Source organism: Engraulis encrasicolus, chromosome 15, assembly GCF_034702125.1.
Source record: "Engraulis encrasicolus isolate BLACKSEA-1 chromosome 15, IST_EnEncr_1.0, whole genome shotgun sequence".
NCBI lineage: Eukaryota > Metazoa > Chordata > Actinopteri > Clupeiformes > Engraulidae > Engraulis > Engraulis encrasicolus.
In genome coordinates, this window is record NC_085871.1 from 31,787,665 (window position 1) to 31,807,798 (window position 20,134).

Below are 20,134 nucleotides of genomic sequence, written 5' to 3' on the forward strand. Positions count from 1 at the left end.
CATAAAACAGCACTCAACTGTGTGGTCTGTTGATAGCCTGTGTAGTACAGTAGATTAGACTCCATTTTTTGACAAAAATCTATGGAGGGTTAACACAAAGTTTGAAATTGTGTTTGACCAGTCTCCAATGTGCATTTAACTAATAACTAAAAATAAGGCATTGGCATTAAATACAGACTGATACATACTATAAATACACTCACACAGACACCCAAACAGTGTGCAATAATAAGATTAACATACTGATGGACAATAAATACACAAACACAGTGGACACACACACACGGCAGGAGGAGTTCATACAGGTGATGTGAAGATGCTGTATACAAGGTGCAATGAGTAAAGTGTAAGTGGCATGGTGAAAGAAGTGTTCATGGAATATTCTCCCGTGTCCTTGGTTATTCATGTGGTTTTCTTCAGTGCGTTGAGGAGTCTGATGGCTTGTGGAAAGAAGCCGTTTCCCAGTGTGCTTTTGCAGCACTGCATGCTGGGCTAGTGCTTCCCTGATGGTAGTAGGGAGAACAGGTAGGGGTGACCTTATGAGCTTTTCTGCTGTCCTCACCACTCTCTGTACTGCCTTCTAGTCTTCAGCTTGACGGCTGCCATGCCAGACAGAGAGGCTGCTGGTCAGGATGCTCTCAATGACACCCCTGTAGAAGGTGGTGAGTGCCGTTGTGGGAAGGTCGGCTCTTCTCTCATCCTTCGCAGGAAGTGGAGTAGTGTCTGTGCCTTTTTGAGATGGTGGAGCCATGTGGTGCAGTTGGCAGAGGAGGAGCGGCACAGTGGTTGGTGCTGGGTTGATCAGGTTCAGATACGAAGTTGCTGGCGTCATCAGCCCTCCCTCTGAAAACTGGCTCTGTGCCTGTCAAAAAAAGGCATGTTAATGTTATGAATGACAATTAAGACAAAAACAACCACCCCCTATCTACCTACAGAAGGACATGACGTGAGCACGTGCATATGCTTGTGCACATGCCCCCCCACACACTGCTACTGTCTTAAAGTTTGGTGCACGTGCATGCATGCACGCCTATTCTCCCCCCTTTGCCTCAAGTCAAGTGTGCATTTTAGAGGTTGTCCTCACCTGCACATGTGTGAAGAGCAGGAAGATTGGAGGTTGAGGATGAAGAGGCAGGGCAGGAGGTTCTCCTTGTGAGCGGCCCTGGTCCTGATGCTGATTGCCCATCACCATGCTGTGGCTCATCAAACTCATTACCGGCATATCAATGCTGAACAGGAACGACTGCTTCCATCTGCACGCATGCACACAAACACACACACACACGAGAGGGATACATAGAATACACTACATAAAAATCACACCCATCATTTTAATGCAGAACACCAGGCTGAAGAGATACACAGCTTCTGGCCTGTGCAGGGATCACTACAGTGCCAGTGTTTTGTACACTCGCCTCCAAAAGAGTTGTCGCCTATCCATCTGTTTGGAATAACAGCTAATAACCTGACTTTCAATTAATCACTTGGCTTCAGAAGTCACTCATATGAAAGCTACAACCCTCTCGAATGAAAATGTATGTACAAAAATAAATTTCATGCACCAAAGACAGATTGACCCTTTTCAAAAAAGTTTTAGAAATACCAAGGCACTCATCTTCTTTGTAATTAAAATGCCTTTATTTTGTTGGGCATAGCATGATTAAAATACTTCGACGCGTTTCGGCATGAAGCCTTCGTCAGGAAGTGTGCAGTTTCTTCTGTGACAAACAGACATAATTAAAAGACATCATGAGTGTTCTCAGGTGTGCAGGGTGGGACCAATTAGCCAATGGCTAACCACTCTTTAACAAAGGTGACATACAAAAAACAGAAAAACAACAATATCAATTGTGGGCAGCAGGGGGCCTCATTCTACAGTCTCTACAGGTATAATAGAGTATTGGACAGCAAAACAGAAAAAAACATGCATGAAACACATATACTTAAACAGTAGTGTTTACAAGAAGTGGCAGTATTCCATCTCATCATTTAAACCTGGATATTGAGTAGCTTTTAATTTAAAAATCCAGTAGCTCTCTCGCTGATTTAATTGTTTTAATCTATCACCCCCTCTCATTGTTTGTGGTATATGATCAATACCTATAGCTCTTAAAATAGCTGGGTCACTGTTGTGCTGGTCTTTAAAATGGCGTGCCATTGGATAGTTCTCATTTTTTGTTCTAATTGCGTACTTGTGTTCTGAGACTCTATCTTGTAACCTACGTTTGGTCCTGCCAATGTAAAAAACATTGCAGAGGGGACATTCCAGTTTATAAATGACAAATGTTGTTTTACAATTAATAAAATGCCGTATATCATGTGTTCTGTGTCCATGTGTATCTTCAAATGTTTTACTTTTGACTATAGTAGGGCAATGATTACAATGACCACATTTGTAGCTACCTTGCGGTTTCTTAGACAGCCAAGTGTTCCCAGAGGATGGTGGTAGATAGCTGTGGACAAGTTTGTCATTTAAAGTAGGGGCCCGTTTAAAGCTGAAAACAGGGGGCTCCTGAAAAACATTATTCAAAGAAGTGTCACACTGTAATAAATTCCAGTTCTTTCTTATTATGTTTTTAATGTGATTTGCTTCAGTGCTGAACCTTGTGGAGAAGAAAATTCTCCCAGAACTTTGTCTTGAGTTCCCACTTGTTAACAGGGATTGCCTGTCTAAGTTCTTTGCTCTGTGTTTAGCACACTGAATGGTTTTCTTTTTGTAACCTCTTTGAATGAATCTATTTTCCATTTCATTTGACTTCACCTCAAAAGAATCAGTTTCGTCGCAAATTCTTTTCAATCTCTGGAATTGACCGTAGGGTATATTATCCTTTAAATGTCTAGGGTGGAAGCTTTTTGCATGCAAGATAGTATTACGTGAAGTAGGCTTTCTATAGATGGTGGAATGTAAGAGACCTTCGTTATCCTTGTATATTTCTAGATCTAGAAAGCTAATGCGTTGTTTGTCATATTCCAGAGACAGTTTGATGTTTTTGTTTATGCCATTGAGGTAAGTATGGAAAGACACTAGTTCAGCTTCTGAACCATCCCACAGTAGGAGTACATCATCAATATACCTCCCATAGTAGATTATCTTATTTAAATAGGAATTTTTAGTACAGTTAAACACAAAATCATTTTCCCATTTACCCATGTATAAACCCGCATAGGAAGGACTGTAGCAAGCTCCCATTGCACATCCTTTAGCTTGCTTAAAAAGGCGATCTTGAAGAATAAAGATGTTATTATGTAATGTCCATTTAGTTAATTTTAAGAGGAAATGTGCAGGGGGAGATTCTGTTTGTAGGTGGTCTTGTAGAAAAAACTCGAGTGCTGCTAGCCCCTCTTCATGCACAATAGAGGTGTATAGTGACTCCACATCCATAGTTACTAATAAAGTATCTTGCCCTATGTTACCTAGTTCCTGTATCTTCTTAAGAACAGCCGTAGTGTCTTGTATAAATGCTGGGAGTTGAGGTAAAATGGGCTTAATGAAGTAATCTATGTATTTTGAAACTGGTTCTGTAAGACTGTCAATCCCAGATATGACTGGTCTCCCTGGGGGATTTTCCAAATTCTTATGTATCTTTGGGAGAAGGTAAAAAGATGCCAGTTTAGGATGCTCTTTGAAAAGAAATTTACATTCACCATCAGAGATCCAGTCATTTTCTTTAGCTTCAGTCAGTATGGTTTTTAACTCCATTTTTAAGACCTCTGTAGGGTTGTGTTTCAAAACCTCATAGTACACAGGATCATTCAGTTGTCTGTTTACCTCTTTTATGTATTTATCTTTCCCCCCAAACAACCACAGCTCCTCCTTTATCGGCTCTTTTAATTATCAAATCATCATTTTTCATCATCTGTTCAAGAGCACAACGTTCCTGTTTTGTTAAATTATAGTACTTGGGTCTATTTTTTCTTTGTTGGTACATTTTATCTACTTCAAAGTCCACTTTCTTGGTAAAGGTACTCAGAGTAGCATTTGCAGTGACAGGACAAAAAGTAGACCTGGGTTTGAAGGGGGTTCCTTGCGTAGTTGTGCTAACAGAGTCAATATGAGTCTTTGAAGTTTGACTGTTCATACTGTACCAGGCTTTAAGGTGCAAGTTTCTGTAGAACCTGTAGAGGTCAATCTTGGTGTCGAATTCTCTGGATGAGTAAGTTGGAGCAAAAGTCAAGCCCTTTGATAGCACATCTATGCAGTTTTCTGAAAGAGGTTTTCCTGAGATGTTGATTACTGTGTCCCTTTGTAACTCCTCGTGGGTCGCCTGGCTGTGTTTCTTTTTTCTTCCTCTTCTAGTTGGTTTCTTTTTGCTTGTTGGGGTTTTCGTCCTGGTTTGGTGGTGGTGGTCTTTTGTTGTTGTTTCTTCTTCTGGTCTAAAAAAGAGCCCCCTTCTTCAGTTGTTGAGTTGCTCGAGTGTGCTTCATCCTCGCTGCTGGTGATGTTAAAGGAGACTGTCCTTGGTCTTCTACGAGTCTGAGAGGAGTCTCTACGTTTGTAGGTTTGTTTTTTCCATGTGTAGACATTTCCCGTCTTGTAATCCATGTCATCCCTTTTGAAATTTTTAATTTTTTCTTGTTTGAGCTTTTGTGTGAATTGCTCTAAATCTTCTTTCATTTTCTTCTCCAGGTTTTTGAGGTGTTCTTGATCTTCATGTTGTGCAACAGTCTTTTGTAAATCTTCTATTTCACTCTTGAGTGCTTCTCTGTCTTTTTTGGACTCTTCAATAAGTAACAACATCAAGTCAAATGAACACTTGTTCAAGATAGCTTCCCACTTGTTCCTAAAAATAGTGTTGTCTGTTCTTCCGTTAGCTGGAAATTTTCTTAGTCTCAGGCCTCTTGGAATTTGGTTCTTTCTCCAGTAGTCTGACAGTGTGATTCCATGTAGATCTAGTTTGATGTCCTTGATCATCAGGTCCTTGAGGTCTAAGAAGTTCTTCTCAATGTCTGGATCAGGAGAGGGTGTAGAGTCCAGTTCTTCTAGGAGGGAGGAAGTACTGATGATCTGCTGACCTTCTTCTGGGGGGTAGGAAAAAGTGGTCGACATCTTTGGTCCCAAAAAATGTGTCAAATGTTCCACAAAGACGCAGGTTGGTGTCTGCGGAGCAACTCCTTCAAAAACACTGCCTTTGTGTTTCAAGATCAAGAACACCTCAAAAACCTGGAGAAGAAAATGAAAGAAGATTTAGAGCAATTCACACAAAAGCTCAAACAAGAAAAAATTAGAAATTTCAAAAGGGATGACATGGATTACAAGACGGGAAATGTCTACACATGGAAAAAACAAACCTACAAGCGTAGAGACTCCTCTCAGACTCGTAGAAGACCAAGGACAGTCTCCTTTAACATCACCAGCAGTGAGGATGAAGCACACTCGAGCAACTCAACAACTGAAGAAGGGGGCTCTTTTTTAGACCAGAAGAAGAAACAACAACAAAAGACCACCACCACCAAACCAGGACGAAAACCCCAACAAGCAAAAAGAAACCAACTAGAAGAGGAAGAAAAAAGAAACACAGCCAGGCGACCCACGAGGAGTTACAAAGGGACACAGTAATCAACATCTCAGGAACACCTCTTTCAGAAAACTGCATAGATGTGCTATCAAAGGGCTTGACTTTTGCTCCAACTTACTCATCCAGAGAATTCGACACCAAGATTGACCTCTACAGGTTCTACAGAAACTTGCACCTTAAAGCCTGGTACAGTATGAACAGTCAAACTTCAAAGACTCATATTGACTCTGTTAGCACAACTACGCAAGGAACCCCCTTTAAACCCAGGTCTACTTTTTGTCCTGTCACTGCAAATGCTACTCTGAGTACCTTTACCAAGAAAGTGGACTTTGAAGTAGATAAAATGTACCAACAAAGAAAAAATAGACCCAAGTACTATAATTTAACAAAACAGGAACGTGGTGCTCTTGAACAGATGATGAAAAATGATGATTTGATAATTAAAAGAGCCGATAAAGGAGGAGCTGTGGTTGTTTGGGGGAAAGATAAATACATAAAAGAGGTAAACAGACAACTGAATGATCCTGTGTACTATGAGGTTTTGAAACACAACCCTACAGAGGTCTTAAAAATGGAGTTAAAAACCATACTGACTGAAGCTAAAGAAAATGACTGGATCTCTGATGGTGAATGTAAATTTCTTTTCAAAGAGCATCCTAAACTGGCATCTTTTTACCTTCTCCCAAAGATACATAAGAATTTGGAAAATCCCCCAGGGAGACCAGTCATATCTGGGATTGACAGTCTTACAGAACCAGTTTCAAAATACATAGATTACTTCATTAAGCCCATTTTACCTCAACTCCCAGCATTTATACAAGACACTACGGCTGTTCTTAAGAAGATACAGGAACTAGGTAACATAGGGCAAGATACTTTATTAGTAACTATGGATGTGGAGTCACTATACACCTCTATTGTGCATGAAGAGGGGCTAGCAGCACTCGAGTTTTTTCTACAAGACCACCTACAAACAGAATCTCCCCCTGCACATTTCCTCTTAAAATTAACTAAATGGACATTACATAATAACATCTTTATTTTTCAAGATCGCCTTTTTAAGCAAGCTAAAGGATGTGCAATGGGAGCTTGCTACAGTCCTTCCTATGCGGGTTTATACATGGGTAAATGGGAAAATGATTTTGTGTTTAACTCTACTAAAAATTCCTATTTAAATAAGATAATCTACTATGGGAGGTATATTGATGATGTACTCCTACTGTGGGATGGTTCAGAAGCTGAACTAGTGTCTTTCCATACTTACCTCAATGGCATAAACAAAAACATCAAACTGTCTCTGGAATATGACAAACAACGCATTAGCTTTCTAGATCTAGAAATATACAAGGATAACGAAGGTCTCTTACATTCCACCATCTATAGAAAGCCTACTTCACGTAATACTATCTTGCATGCAAAAAGCTTCCACCCTAGACATTTAAAGGATAATATACCCTACGGTCAATTCCAGAGACTGAAAAGAATTTGCGACGAAGCTGATTCTTTTGAGATTAAGGCAAATGAAATGGAAAATAGATTCATTCGAAGAGGTTACAAAAAGAAAACCATTCAGTGTGCTAAACACAGAGCAAAGAACTTAGACAGGCAATCCCTGTTAACAAGTGGGAACTCAAGACAAAGTTCTGGGAGAATTTTCTTCTCCACAAGGTTCAGCACTGAAGCAAATCACATTAAAAACATAATAAGAAAGAACTGGAATTTATTACAGTGTGACACTTCTTTGAATAATGTTTTTCAGGAGCCCCCTGTTTTCAGCTTTAAACGGGCCCCTACTTTAAATGACAAACTTGTCCACAGCTATCTACCACCATCCTCTGGGAACACTTGGCTGTCTAAGAAACCGCAAGGTAGCTACAAATGTGGTCATTGTAATCATTGCCCTACTATAGTCAAAAGTAAAACATTTGAAGATACACATGGACACAGAACACATGATATACGGCATTTTATTAATTGTAAAACAACATTTGTCATTTATAAACTGGAATGTCCCCTCTGCAATGTTTTTTACATTGGCAGGACCAAACGTAGGTTACAAGATAGAGTCTCAGAACACAAGTACGCAATTAGAACAAAAAATGAGAACTATCCAATGGCACGCCATTTTAAAGACCAGCACAACAGTGACCCAGCTATTTTAAGAGCTATAGGTATTGATCATATACCACAAACAATGAGAGGGGGTGATAGATTAAAACAATTAAATCAGCGAGAGAGCTACTGGATTTTTTAAATTAAAAGCTACTCAATATCCAGGTTTAAATGATGAGATGGAATACTGCCACTTCTTGTAAACACTACTGTTTAAGTATATGTGTTTCATGCATGTTTTTTTCTGTTTTGCTGTCCAATACTCTATTATACCTGTAGAGACTGTAGAATGAGGCCCCCTGCTGCCCACAATTGATATTGTTGTTTTTCTGTTTTTTGTATGTCACCTTTGTTAAAGAGTGGTTAGCCATTGGCTAATTGGTCCCACCCTGCACACCTGAGAACACTCATGATGTCTTTTAATTATGTCTGTTTGTCACAGAAGAAACTGCACACTTCCTGACGAAGGCTTCATGCCGAAACGCGTCGAAGTATTTTAATCATGCTATGCCCAACAAAATAAAGGCATTTTAATTACAAAGAAGATGAGTGCCTTGGTATTTCTAAAACTTTTTTGAAATCAACCAAGCCTGTCACCAAAGAGCACCATCTTAAAACACTAGACAGTTCCAGGAAGCACTCCAACTGGACTTCATTCTGAAACAGATTGACCCTTTATTGAACACAGACAGGGCAGATTTTGACAAGACAAAAGTTTTGTCGCCTATCGAACATAATGTGAAAATGAGCAGATAAGTCACTTCAAAACACTTCAAATACGCAGATCGGGTGTCATACTTAATCACTGGTTCACTCACACCTCTCCAGAAAATCAACTTTGTCCTTAGGTGTATGTTTAGGGTCATTGTAATCATGGAAAGCAACACAATGAAAAATCAATGGAGTTCAATGAGAGATGGTGACATATTTGCTATTCGTAGAGCAATACATTTTTAACTTCATGATGTAATCAATGATAAAAGCCCTCACACACCAGCAGCATGCATGCAGCTCCACATAAGAGCTGTATCCCTCCCATGTTTGACTTTAGGCACCATGTATTTTTTCCAAATTCTTCACCTTTTACACCAAAGATGTTTCTCCCACTGTCCTGTCTCAAAAAAGCCAGCCAAGAGTATGTCAGGCCTAATTCTGACAAAAATGAAGGCTAATGGGACTCATACTCTGAAATCAAGATCCCAAGATCAACCATTGTAGAACTGATAGCATCAGAACTATATGGTGTTGGAGATGAAGAATATGAAAAAAGAGAAATGGTGCATAAAGTGAAACATGGTACAGATACAGCTCTTATGAGGAGCTGCATGCATGCCGCAGGTGTTTGAGGGCTTTTGTCATTGATTAAATCATGTAGTGCAGGTGGATATGTCAGAAAAAAGAGGTTTAGGAACATTTCATATAGATTTTTCCAAATTGTGTTTTTTATCAACTACAAACCCCATAGTCTTCAAATCCACCTGTTTCCATTTTTTTTCGGAAGTGGAATAGCCCAAAATCCAAGATGGCGGATATGCAGTCAGATTCTAACACAATTGAATGTAATGGAAGGAAACATGTCATATACATTTTTGGAATTGGTGTTTTTTAGCATCTCTTGGACCCCCTGAATACAAAACTACCTGATTCTATTTCCCCCCTTCATTTTTAGAACCAAAATCCAAGATGGCTGACATAACATATAGCAAAAATGACATGTTTGGTGTTTTGAGGTCTCTAAAGTCAGTGTTTTTTTCTTGTGTTTTTAATATTCTTGATGTATACAGGACCGTTCAGTCAGTCATTACATGAACTTTTTCAAAAATCATTTAAAATGTATAAAAATTCAACATGACATCAATAAAACGATTGCGTACCTCTCTATATGGCCAGCTGATGTGTCTCATCCCAAATCTGAGCTGACCCCTTTGATAATTTGTGTTTTATATTTCTAGGACCCCCTCTGAAAACAAAACAATCTGTTTCCAATTTTTAGAAGCAAAATCCAAGATGGTCAACATTGTAGCAAAATATGAACATTTGGTATTTTCAGGTTTATTAAGCTATTGTGTTATTTTGTACGCCTATTGGTAATATTTTGATAGGCACATAACTGTCATTACATTAAATGTTTCGTCTCATAGGAAGAGCATCTGGAATTTGGGGTGACACACTGTAAATCTTGTGCGCACTGCGCACATGTCGGCTAGCAATTGGCTAGTTGCAAAAAGTTGGCCTGTTGCCTCCAACTAAACTCTCTAGACTGATCAGAAAGTAAAAGAAAATCCTATTAATTCATTTCATAGAACAACTGTAAAAAAAGAATGGGCAAGAGGACCACCTTCATGATGTGCAGCATCATTGAGGGAGCCAGTTTCTTTTCATTTTTATGTCAATTATTTTCATAAAAGATTCACACTTGTGCCACTTATACGGATCCTCATGATGCCAAAGGTCTCACAAAGGTCAGTGTATGATAGTGTGGCAATCAGCAGTCAGCGCACCTGCCAATCTTGCACCTGAAACACAGAGGACAGACCAAGGAACCAGCAGGGAGGACAGCCAAGCCCCCTTGAGTCATGACATATGGTAGTACTTTGGGTTTGGGTTCAAATAACAGAAGGCCTTGGTTCCAAGTCGTGTGAGCCCACTCTCCTCTTCTTCACTACACATGGCTTCAGAATTGGGATGACTTGCTGTGAGGCCAACATAGGCATGCCAACCGGATGAGCCACAACAGACCCACAGAGACGTGATCTCAATGGATGCTACTGATGGATGAAGCATAATATTAGACACCATGGATGATATAGGCCTAAGTAAGTTGGGAATTATATGAGGGACGTTCAGAGCGTGTGAAGCACATGAGTGGGCTTACCGTAGGGTAGACCATATCAGGGTATGACCCATCACTACAGTTGAGGATATTCTCTGACTGTCATGCCAGAGAGCCCAGTTCTATGAGCAGAGAGCATGGCAAGATTGTTGGCATTGGAGGAATGCAACATCCCAGATAGATGTTTCACAGCCTTCAGATAAGCTGAGGCCGACCTTGAAGCAACTTTGTAGCCCTTTGCCTCGATATAGGCAGCCAATCCAGTGAATGTGCATATTACTGTACAGGTACTGCATAATAGGTAGGCCTACTGTACATGAAGTGACTCATAGCAATTGTTGTTGGAACAATAATTTGGACCAGCATGGAATCCTCTGTGCTCGAATTCACAAATGAATGGCGTCAGAGTAGAGTAGAGTATCATTTATTGATTTATAGACCTGAAAGCAACATTAATGTTGATTTTGCTAAACAAAATGTCTTCTATCTTGGACTTTGTAATGGGCTTAGTTTATGTAATGGCTGACTTCACATTCATGTAACAAATATTACCAAAACAAGTCAACAATGGCTTTATAGACTTCAAAATATTAAATATGCCAATTTCGCCATAAATTATGTCAGCCATCTTGGATTTTGCCACAAAAAATGAAGGAAAACATTGAAAATAATTTGTTTTCTATTCAATGTTGCCCTGGAATTATAAAACAGTTCAATTGAACCTTAAAACGGCATTAATGGTGAAATTTCTACACACAATGGCAGCCATCTTGAATTTGCCACTAAATGTTCACGAAAAAAATGGAAACAGGTGGATTTGTATTCGGGGGGGGTCCTAGAAGTAAAAAAAACACCAAATGGAAAAATCTATATGAAATGTTCCAAAACTTACATATCAACCTATACTAATGAAGTTAAACATGTATTGCTCTACGAATAGCGAATATGTCACCATCTCTCATTGAACTCCATTGATTTGCATTGTGTTCCTTTCCATGATTACAATGACCCTAAACATACACCTAAGGCCAAAGTCGATTTTCTGGAGAGGTGAGAGTGATTCAGTGATTAAGTATGACACCCAATCTGCGTATTTGAAGTGTTTTGAAGTGACTTATCTGCTCATTTTCACATTATGTTCCATAGGCGACAAAACTTTTGTCTTGTGAAAATCTGCCCTGTCTGTGTTCAATAAAGGGTCAATCTGTCTTTGGTGCATGACATTTATTTTTGTACATACATTTTCATTCGGGAGGGTTGTAGCTTTCATATGAGTGACTTCTGAAGCCAAGTGATTAATTGAAAGTCAGGTTATTAGCTGTTATTCCAAACAGATGGATAGGCGACAACTCTTTTGGAGGCGAGTGTATTATCCTCTATCCACATTTTTTTTCAATAAATAAACACAGCACAGAAAGGAATTACTGTATGAAATACTTATTGGTCTAGTGCAGTGTTTCCCAACTAGGGGTACGTGTACCACTAGTATGCAAGCACACCACAGTGGGTACGGGGAAAAATTTAACTTTGAATGGGGGACAATTGAGAGGGTGATAAAGACATAGATATGTAGCATTGGTTAGGGTACTCATTGTACAACAAAAAGGCTAAGGGGGTACGCAAGACAAGAAAGGTTGGGAAACACTGGTCTAGTGCAGAACAAAACAGATTCAGTGTTTTACTCACCACTGTGTGCAAGTTTCTGTGTTCAGCTCAGGTGGAAGCCTCCATCACAACATGTTGGTACGGACATTAACCATCCTTCAGAAAACTGCCTCTCTGCCTGTCAGAAATAGCAAAATAATGTTAACACAAGGTAGTATCTTAAAGATATCCTTAACCAAAGACAGACAGACACACACTGCCACTGTCTTGGTTCTAGGACACACACACGCCCTGTAGCCCCTTAATGCGCGCCGTACCTCCAGTGGTACGCTGTAATAGTCATTGACATGTACCTACCATAGCACTACAATACTATGACACAACACAGGCCCTTTAGTAATGCACCATGACTTGGTCATTACCATACCGGTAACAACAAATGTATAAAGCCGCGTCTTAAGGGGTTAAGGGTCACATCACATGTAATGACCGGGTTCTCACTCACTCACTCCTTTTCTCCTACTTTTGCCTCAGACAATGCAGTGAGTTTTTAAAAATTGGCCTTACCTGCACATGTGTGAAGGACAGGAAGGGAGGTTGAGGAGGGAGCTGCCAGTCAGGAGGTCCAGAGCTGTCCTGGTCCATCACCATCATGTGGATCATCAACCCCAACCCCAACTTCTTATATCTGCGTGAACACATTCACAAACACACACACACACACACACACACACACACACACACACACACACACACACACACACACACACACACACACACACACACACACACACACACACACACACAATAGGCGGGATACAGGTTATATGGCACATTAGGAGGCAGGGGTATTGTTGCACTCTAGATGTTTAGAAATAAGTAGGTGCGTGGACCCAAAAAGTAGAGTTCAATGTGGGAGTACACTAAATAAGACACTGGTCAAGTCACTGCTCTCTGATGGCTGCAACCTGAAACATCTGCTCTACTCTGCTCTGAGAAAAATAAAACAAAAAAATCTGCTTGTGCTTGACCTTAGTGTCTTATTTAGTGTGTGAACCTGCTCCCACATTGAACTATATGGCACATTTAAAATCAGACCCAATGACAAGTCAAGTCAATGCAACAGACATGAACCGACCATTACATTAAAATAACAGACTAAACAGTCTTTGGATGATTGAAGAGGCAGGAGAGATGAGGGGCCTCGATCCAGTAGCATTTATTTACTTCCCAATCTGAAACAACAGACAGGGCGGACACAATGAGGCACACTGCAAGCAGATTCTTTGGGGTCGAAGCAAACGGCTTTCCCCTTGCCAATCTTCCAGAAGTGAGAGAACACTACAGCAGCTAGACAAGCTACTGTTTACAGTGTAATAGAGAAACCAAGGCACTTAGATCGTATAGTTTACAAAGTTAAAACCAAAAGAAAACACAATGTTTATCACCGAAAATACCACAGGGATCTCTTTCATACATTAACACATACCTGAAACAACAGACAGAGCGGACACAATGAGGCACACTGCAAGGGGTCGAAGCGAACGGCATTCCTGCGACACAATAGGCTCGTTAGCACCTGTTAACTTCATAACGATCGCGGACATTAATGGCGCTAATGTACATACTTTGAGCGAAAATTACAACGAAAATATCAACACAAACGTAACAGAATATCTTCCCATCAAAGATCAATAAAATAACAGAGAAATTAAAGTACAGAAACATCATTAAATAGTTTGTAACACGGAAGAAAAAAACACAGCTTACCCCTTGCCAATCTTCCCGAAGTGAGGAAGAGTTCCGGGTGCCACACCAATTAACGCCCCATCAGAAACAATAGGTAACGATAAACCCATCCCAAGTACCGTAGTATCTACATTATAGCCCATATATTTTGAGAAGTTCACTAAGAGAAAATATAAAGGTTTATTTTTAGCACTACTACATCAAGTCGGTTTTATTTACAATTTCTTTACATGCACTGGTCAAGAATTGAAATTACGTTTAACACCAGGTTGAACAAATATGACACCTCCGACTTTCAGTGCTATTCTATACATCTTTGCTTCAAAGAAACACAACTGATAGCTCAGATGATGAAACAGACGTGCACAACGCAGCACAGGAAGAAACTACTGTATAGGCCTAAACACCTTTTGGCCCAGTGTTTAATTTGTTTAAGGGTAAATACAGCATAATTTCGTGATGCTAGTTAACTTATATTCTAGTCTGGCTAGCCCATAGTATCCTTCACCTCACCCTTGTCACGTTAACGTCTTACCTACGCTTTGTCTGCCCATAACTTATTACTGTACATTATGACAAATACACACACAACATCTGAAACAAACTTACCAAGAGCAGCCTGTTATCTTGCCTTGAAGCTAAAAAGCATTAGCCAAAACCGCTAGTTGGTGGGCCGAAGTAAATGTTCGTCCTCCGACTGAAAGTCAACTCGTAAAGTAACCGTTATGTATATTCATGCATTTTATTCGAAATCTTACCGACAGTTGAGTGATCGCTGCAGCGAAATCCATCCAGTCGTTTTAATAAGTCCCGCGCGGCGCTTGTGTTGTCATTTGTTGTCATTCGGCAGCATGTCACTGACTTCAGAAACTTGAACAGCCAAAGGGGCGTTACTGTGAGGGCGGTCTAGTAAGGAGGAATGGGCGTAGCGGTATTAGCTGGACAAGACGCAGCTGGACCATATTGGTTCCCGCACCTAATCGCGAACCGGCAGTCGTGTTCACGCCACAGATTTTAGCGTTTGCGAACCGCAAAATACTAGGTTTTTCTCTGCGAACCGTGGCGACAGCTTGGCCGTCAGCAGATTCATCCGGGTAACACAGTCACGTGTGGGAAAAGTTCAGAGCCCAGTATGAACACGGGTGGTTCGCAGATAAGCACTTTAGTGCCGAACGTAACTGGAACGGGCACCAGCTCCGGCTCCGTTCTGGTCAGCCTGAAAGCCCTATAAGAGTTAGGCCCTCAATTAGCATGCTGAAGGATACACGTGTGGGGGCACGTTTCGTCCATGAATGCTTTGCTGTGCGTATTTCATGTCAATTTTGACCACTTTTGATACTGCATGTACGGTGGTTGCCTTCGCTGCAATATCAAAATCACTTGAGGAAAGCGTTAGAAAAACTGAAAAGTTCCACACAATGCCAAAGTTTCCAGTCAAAACACGAATAGCGGTAACTCTTCAAGAGCGTCTCATTGAGCTTGTCAGAAATGAAACATTTACTGTATACTTTCATATTTCCCTGATGCATTTTGATAAAGGAGCTTACAAATGAACTTATTTAAGAAACTATTCCAAACTGTCCACAGATTTCAAAACTATCAGTAAACAAATGAGCTAACAGGGTGTCTAAAATGTGGTACGTGCATATGGAGTTCTATGCTTCATTCCTGTCCTGCCCAGGTCTGAAGCTGCACTGATGCGAATAGGTATACTTTATATTATTAGAATTAGAAGCAAAGACAGTCTAAGACAACTACAATATACTGTGCTTTGTCATTCAGAACCGTAAATTGCCAGCCAGAATGGCCAGTCAGAGACGGCCTAAATGAAGTAAAGAATCGTTGGGCCAGTGACACTACGGATTCTACTAGCTTAAAATGATTTTAACCTGCATGTCATCATATACATGAAAGTGATGCCGGATTTGCAGGATGGAGGCTCAGTAGACATTACTCTGAACTCAACACACACACACACGCACACGCACACGCACACGCACACACACAATCACTGAAATGGCATGAAAGCATGGGCTCAGTATAAGCCACTCTGCCACCTGCCGTCTTGAGCGGCATAGAAGAGCCACCTGGCAGCTGGGACGTCATCTCCATTTGCTGTTTCAGACACACACACACACACACACACACACACACACACACACACACACACACACACACACACACACACACACACACATACACACAACACACACTGCTTCAGACACACCACTCTGGGGAGGTTTGAGCTCCTGCAAAATACATTCATACTCTCATAGAAAAAAAGACACACACAGACACAGACACACACACACACACACTGCTTCAGACACACCACTCTGGGGAAGTTTCAGCTCCTGCAAAATACATTCATACTCTCATAGAAGGAAAGACACACACACACACACACACACACACACACACACACACACACACACACACACACACACACACACACACACACACACACACACACACACATGCATTCCCTCTCAGAAGCACAATATGCACAATCTGCCCTCATTTTTATCCTCTCTTTACCTTTTTTCTTTACCTTTTTCTATATCCCTCTCTCAGACTGTCTGTCTGTCGAGGATATGCATATTGTGTCTTCAGCGGTAGTTCAGGAGATCTTACACTGAGTGCATGAAAGCAAAGTTCCCAGAGGACACAAAACATACATCCTTTAATAATATATATGCATCATGCAGGCCTCTCCTGTTTGGTCTTCCATCTCTGACTCCACTATCAAACTGGCACTTTTCAGGAAGATGAGTAGTCATAGCATAGTGGGCTGAAGCACTTTACCATTTAGGCCTGAGATATGCTTTCTGTTTGCCTTAAATTTCACATGCAACTGCGTGCACATACTCGCTTCGGGACAAATGAAGTACTTTGCATGATGCTGAAGGTATCGTCTGGGGGGCAGATTTCCACTATTTTTGGACTCTACCGCGACCTCGACGTGGAAGTTAGTAGGATCAGCCCTTGCGGATTTGTCAATATTGCATCCTACGCATGCATCTGTGTACATTGTGTCAGGTGTTCTCACAAGTACAAAATTGACAGGAAACACACATGGCACCATGTTCATGCACGAAACATTTCCACCCACGCGTAGCCTGCAGTAAGCATATCGGCCATAATCCTGCAACCTGGGTTCGATTTACGACCTGGGTTCATTTCCTAATTCTTCAACGCCTCTATCTCCCATTACTCCCCTGTCACTCATTCATACTGTTTTAGCTGAATAGTGTACGGAAGCCATGACATCTTGCCACTTTGAAATATCCAAAGGAATATTGTCAAATGATTGAATTTCACAAACACAGTGGACTGCTGAAAAAAGGCATATTGTCCTGCCAAACTGTGTGTGTGTGTGTGTGTGCGTGCGTGCGCGCGTGCGTGCGTTTGTATGTGTGTGTGTGTGTGTGTGTGCCTGAGTGTGCTTTTATCAAGTGTGTGTTGTATGTGTGTGTGTGGGTGCCTGAGTGTGCTTTTATCAAGTGTGTGTGGCCAGTGTGCTTCTTTACATACACTGACATAGACACAGTAGACTGGGTGTGTGTGTGTGGGGGGGGGGGGGAATGATGTGGAGGAGCAGGGGGATGAATGAGGGGGTGAGCGGGGGTAGGGGGGCAGAGTCGGGGGTCGGGGGGAATGAGTCGAGGTTGAATTAGGGGGTGGGGGGGACAGAATAGTGTGTGGGGGGATGAGTGAGGTGGTGGGTGGGAATAGTGTGGGGGGTTCGGGGGGGGGGATAGTGTGTGTGTGTGTGGGGAGGGGGGGGTAAGTTGAGTCGGGGGGGGGGATTGACCTGCCAAACTTTTCACATTGGATGGGGGTGGGGGGTGGGCGAGTATTTTGTGGGGGTTTGGGGGGAGAATGAGTCAGGGGGGGTGAGTGTGGGGGGGCAGAATAGTGGGGGGTGAGTGAGGGGTGTGGGGGCAGAGTAGCATGGGGGGATGAGTGAGGGGGTTGGGGCGCAGAATAGTGTTATGTGTGGGGGGAGATGAGTGAGGGGGTGGGGGAGGCAGAATAGTGTGTGGGGGAAAGACACTGTAGAGCAGGGGAAAGATGAGCGGGGGATTCACACGCACGCACACTCACCCTTGCTTTATGCAAAAAAATGTAGGCCTGAAAAACTTTTGGTCAGTAATCTAATGTGAAAAGTTTGGCAGGTCAATAGCCTTTTTCAGCAGTCAACTGTGTATGTCAATCATTTTCTGACAACAATCCTTAGGATATTTCAAAGGGGCAAGATATATATTTCTATTGCCAACCTTTGTACTCACGTCTGTAGATAGGAGATAGGAAAGAATTTCACAGAAAATAGGTTATCTTCATTGATAATTATGGTCTTACAGTATTGAGAAAAATGTATGAAAGTCTGCCATTCTGAAAAACAGAGAACATTTTGAATTTTGGAGCACATTTAAGATGGCAACCAGCTGGTGAATCTTTGTCAATAGGCCTTCTGGTCTGTAATCCACTGTGAAAACCCTGACAGGACAATAGGCATAATTTTCTCAGCCATAGACTCTCTATGTGCATTTCAATCATTATTTTCAGCACTTTCCTTCGGATATTGCAAGGTGGCCAACTTTATTTTCATTTGTTGTAGTTTAGTCAACCTTTGTAAACATGTATGTAAGGAAATAGGACAAAATAGTGCTGAAAGTAGTTAATCGTTCATGAATATCACCTCATAGTACAATGTAATAATGCATGAAAACAAGTCATTTTGGAAATTGGCGGCCATATTGAATTCTCAGCAAAAATTGACGTGGCCCCATGTTTTAATTTCTTCCAATAGGGCTTCTGGTCAGTAATCCACAGAGAAAAGTGTGGTAGGACGAAAGGCCTAATTTTCCCAGCTGATGACCTGTCTATTAAGAACAGTAAACTTCTGGCCAGAATGGCTAGTGACACTTAGGTTTCTACTAGTCAAAGCTGATTTTAACCTGCATTTGGCAGGCTTTTTTGGGTGTCAGTGTCAAGCCCTGGAGTGGTTGCTTGGCTCTGGTCGTGAACCAGTTTTGCCATCATTGCTCTGCATGTTAGGTCTAGTGATGTGCAGTTTACTGCCAAACACAGGGGGGAGCCAATCCAAGGCCACTTGCAGTCTAAGTTGGTTGAGTGTATTTTTTTGCGTCAGGATTTTTTTGAGGTACACACACATTGACAAGTGAGGAGCCTCTGTCTAGAGACCATGCTCATATGCAGAGGCAGACCTGACATGCGTAGTGGCTTTGGGAGGATAGATTGGGCTTTAGGAAGATGTTGAGGTAGGCACAATGGTATGTAGCTAAAAATGAGACACAAATGCAAAAAGTTGATCAAGATGATGGAACACATGACATGCAAATTGTTTCTGCCCATCATCTACGTACGTACATCTAGCTCTTGGGCCTTCACATCAGGGTGAGAGGTGTGCTGCCTAGGGCCAACAAATGTATTTTAATTCAATAATAAAATAACGTCATGCCTGTCATGTCATAAAGGTCTGACTCCAGTGTCTACTCTGCCCCGTTAGGGAGATGCTGAGGTAGGCAAAAATGTTATGTAGCCAACCATGAGTCAGCACTGAATGATTTCCATCAAGAGAAGCGACCATGTGAGGAGCAGGTTGTTTCTGACCAATATGCAACCTTGCATCCTCCACTTGTGCTTGTGGTCTCGTACCAGGAAGTAATATGGCTTGATGATATCACTGACAACAGCATTATATTTCAATATCTCGCAAAAGCTCAATGGTAAAGTCATTTTCTCATTAGCAAACTTGATGGGTAATGAAGAATAGTCCCTCAAAAATTGTTGTGGCTAGGCTGAAAGCTGGAAAACGTTATTGTTTTCTCCACGGAGGTGGGGCCAGAAGGCGGGGCGAGGCCACAAGCACAAGTGGAGGACGCAAGGTCGTATATTGGAATGCACCCACTGTCTACAATATATACAGAACCTAGTAGCAAGACTCACTCACACCAGACCCTGGCATCACATCACACCTATCCTTCAGCAACTACACTGACGTCCTATCCAATCTCAGATCCTGTTCAAAATCCTCCTCCTCGTCCCAGCACAACCTTGCACCCACCTACCTCACAGGTCTCCTCACTCCATACATTCCCGCCCGCAGACTACGCTCTACTGACACACTCCTCCTTGCCACCCCCTCCACACACCTGTGCACCATGGGCGACAGGGCATTCAGTGTGGCTGGTCCCAAACTATGACGCACAATTCGTCAATGTACTTCACTTTCCTCTTTTTAATCCAACCTTAAGACACACCTCTTCACTCTAGACTATTCATTACACAGATT

The 20,134-nt window shown here is 41.6% G+C and overlaps 1 long non-coding RNA gene across 1 annotated transcript; it reads right to left on the minus strand.

The window, feature by feature from the left end:
* Positions 1-13: 13 nt before the first annotated feature.
* Positions 14-14,550, minus strand: LOC134464583 (uncharacterized). Its single transcript, XR_010037953.1, has 5 exons — positions 13,556-14,550; positions 12,634-12,754; positions 12,148-12,244; positions 1,085-1,253; positions 14-862 (listed from the first exon to the last, which is right to left on the minus strand). It is a non-coding gene; the product is annotated as an uncharacterized LOC134464583 (long non-coding RNA).
* Between the last annotated feature and the right edge of the window lie 5,584 nt (positions 14,551-20,134).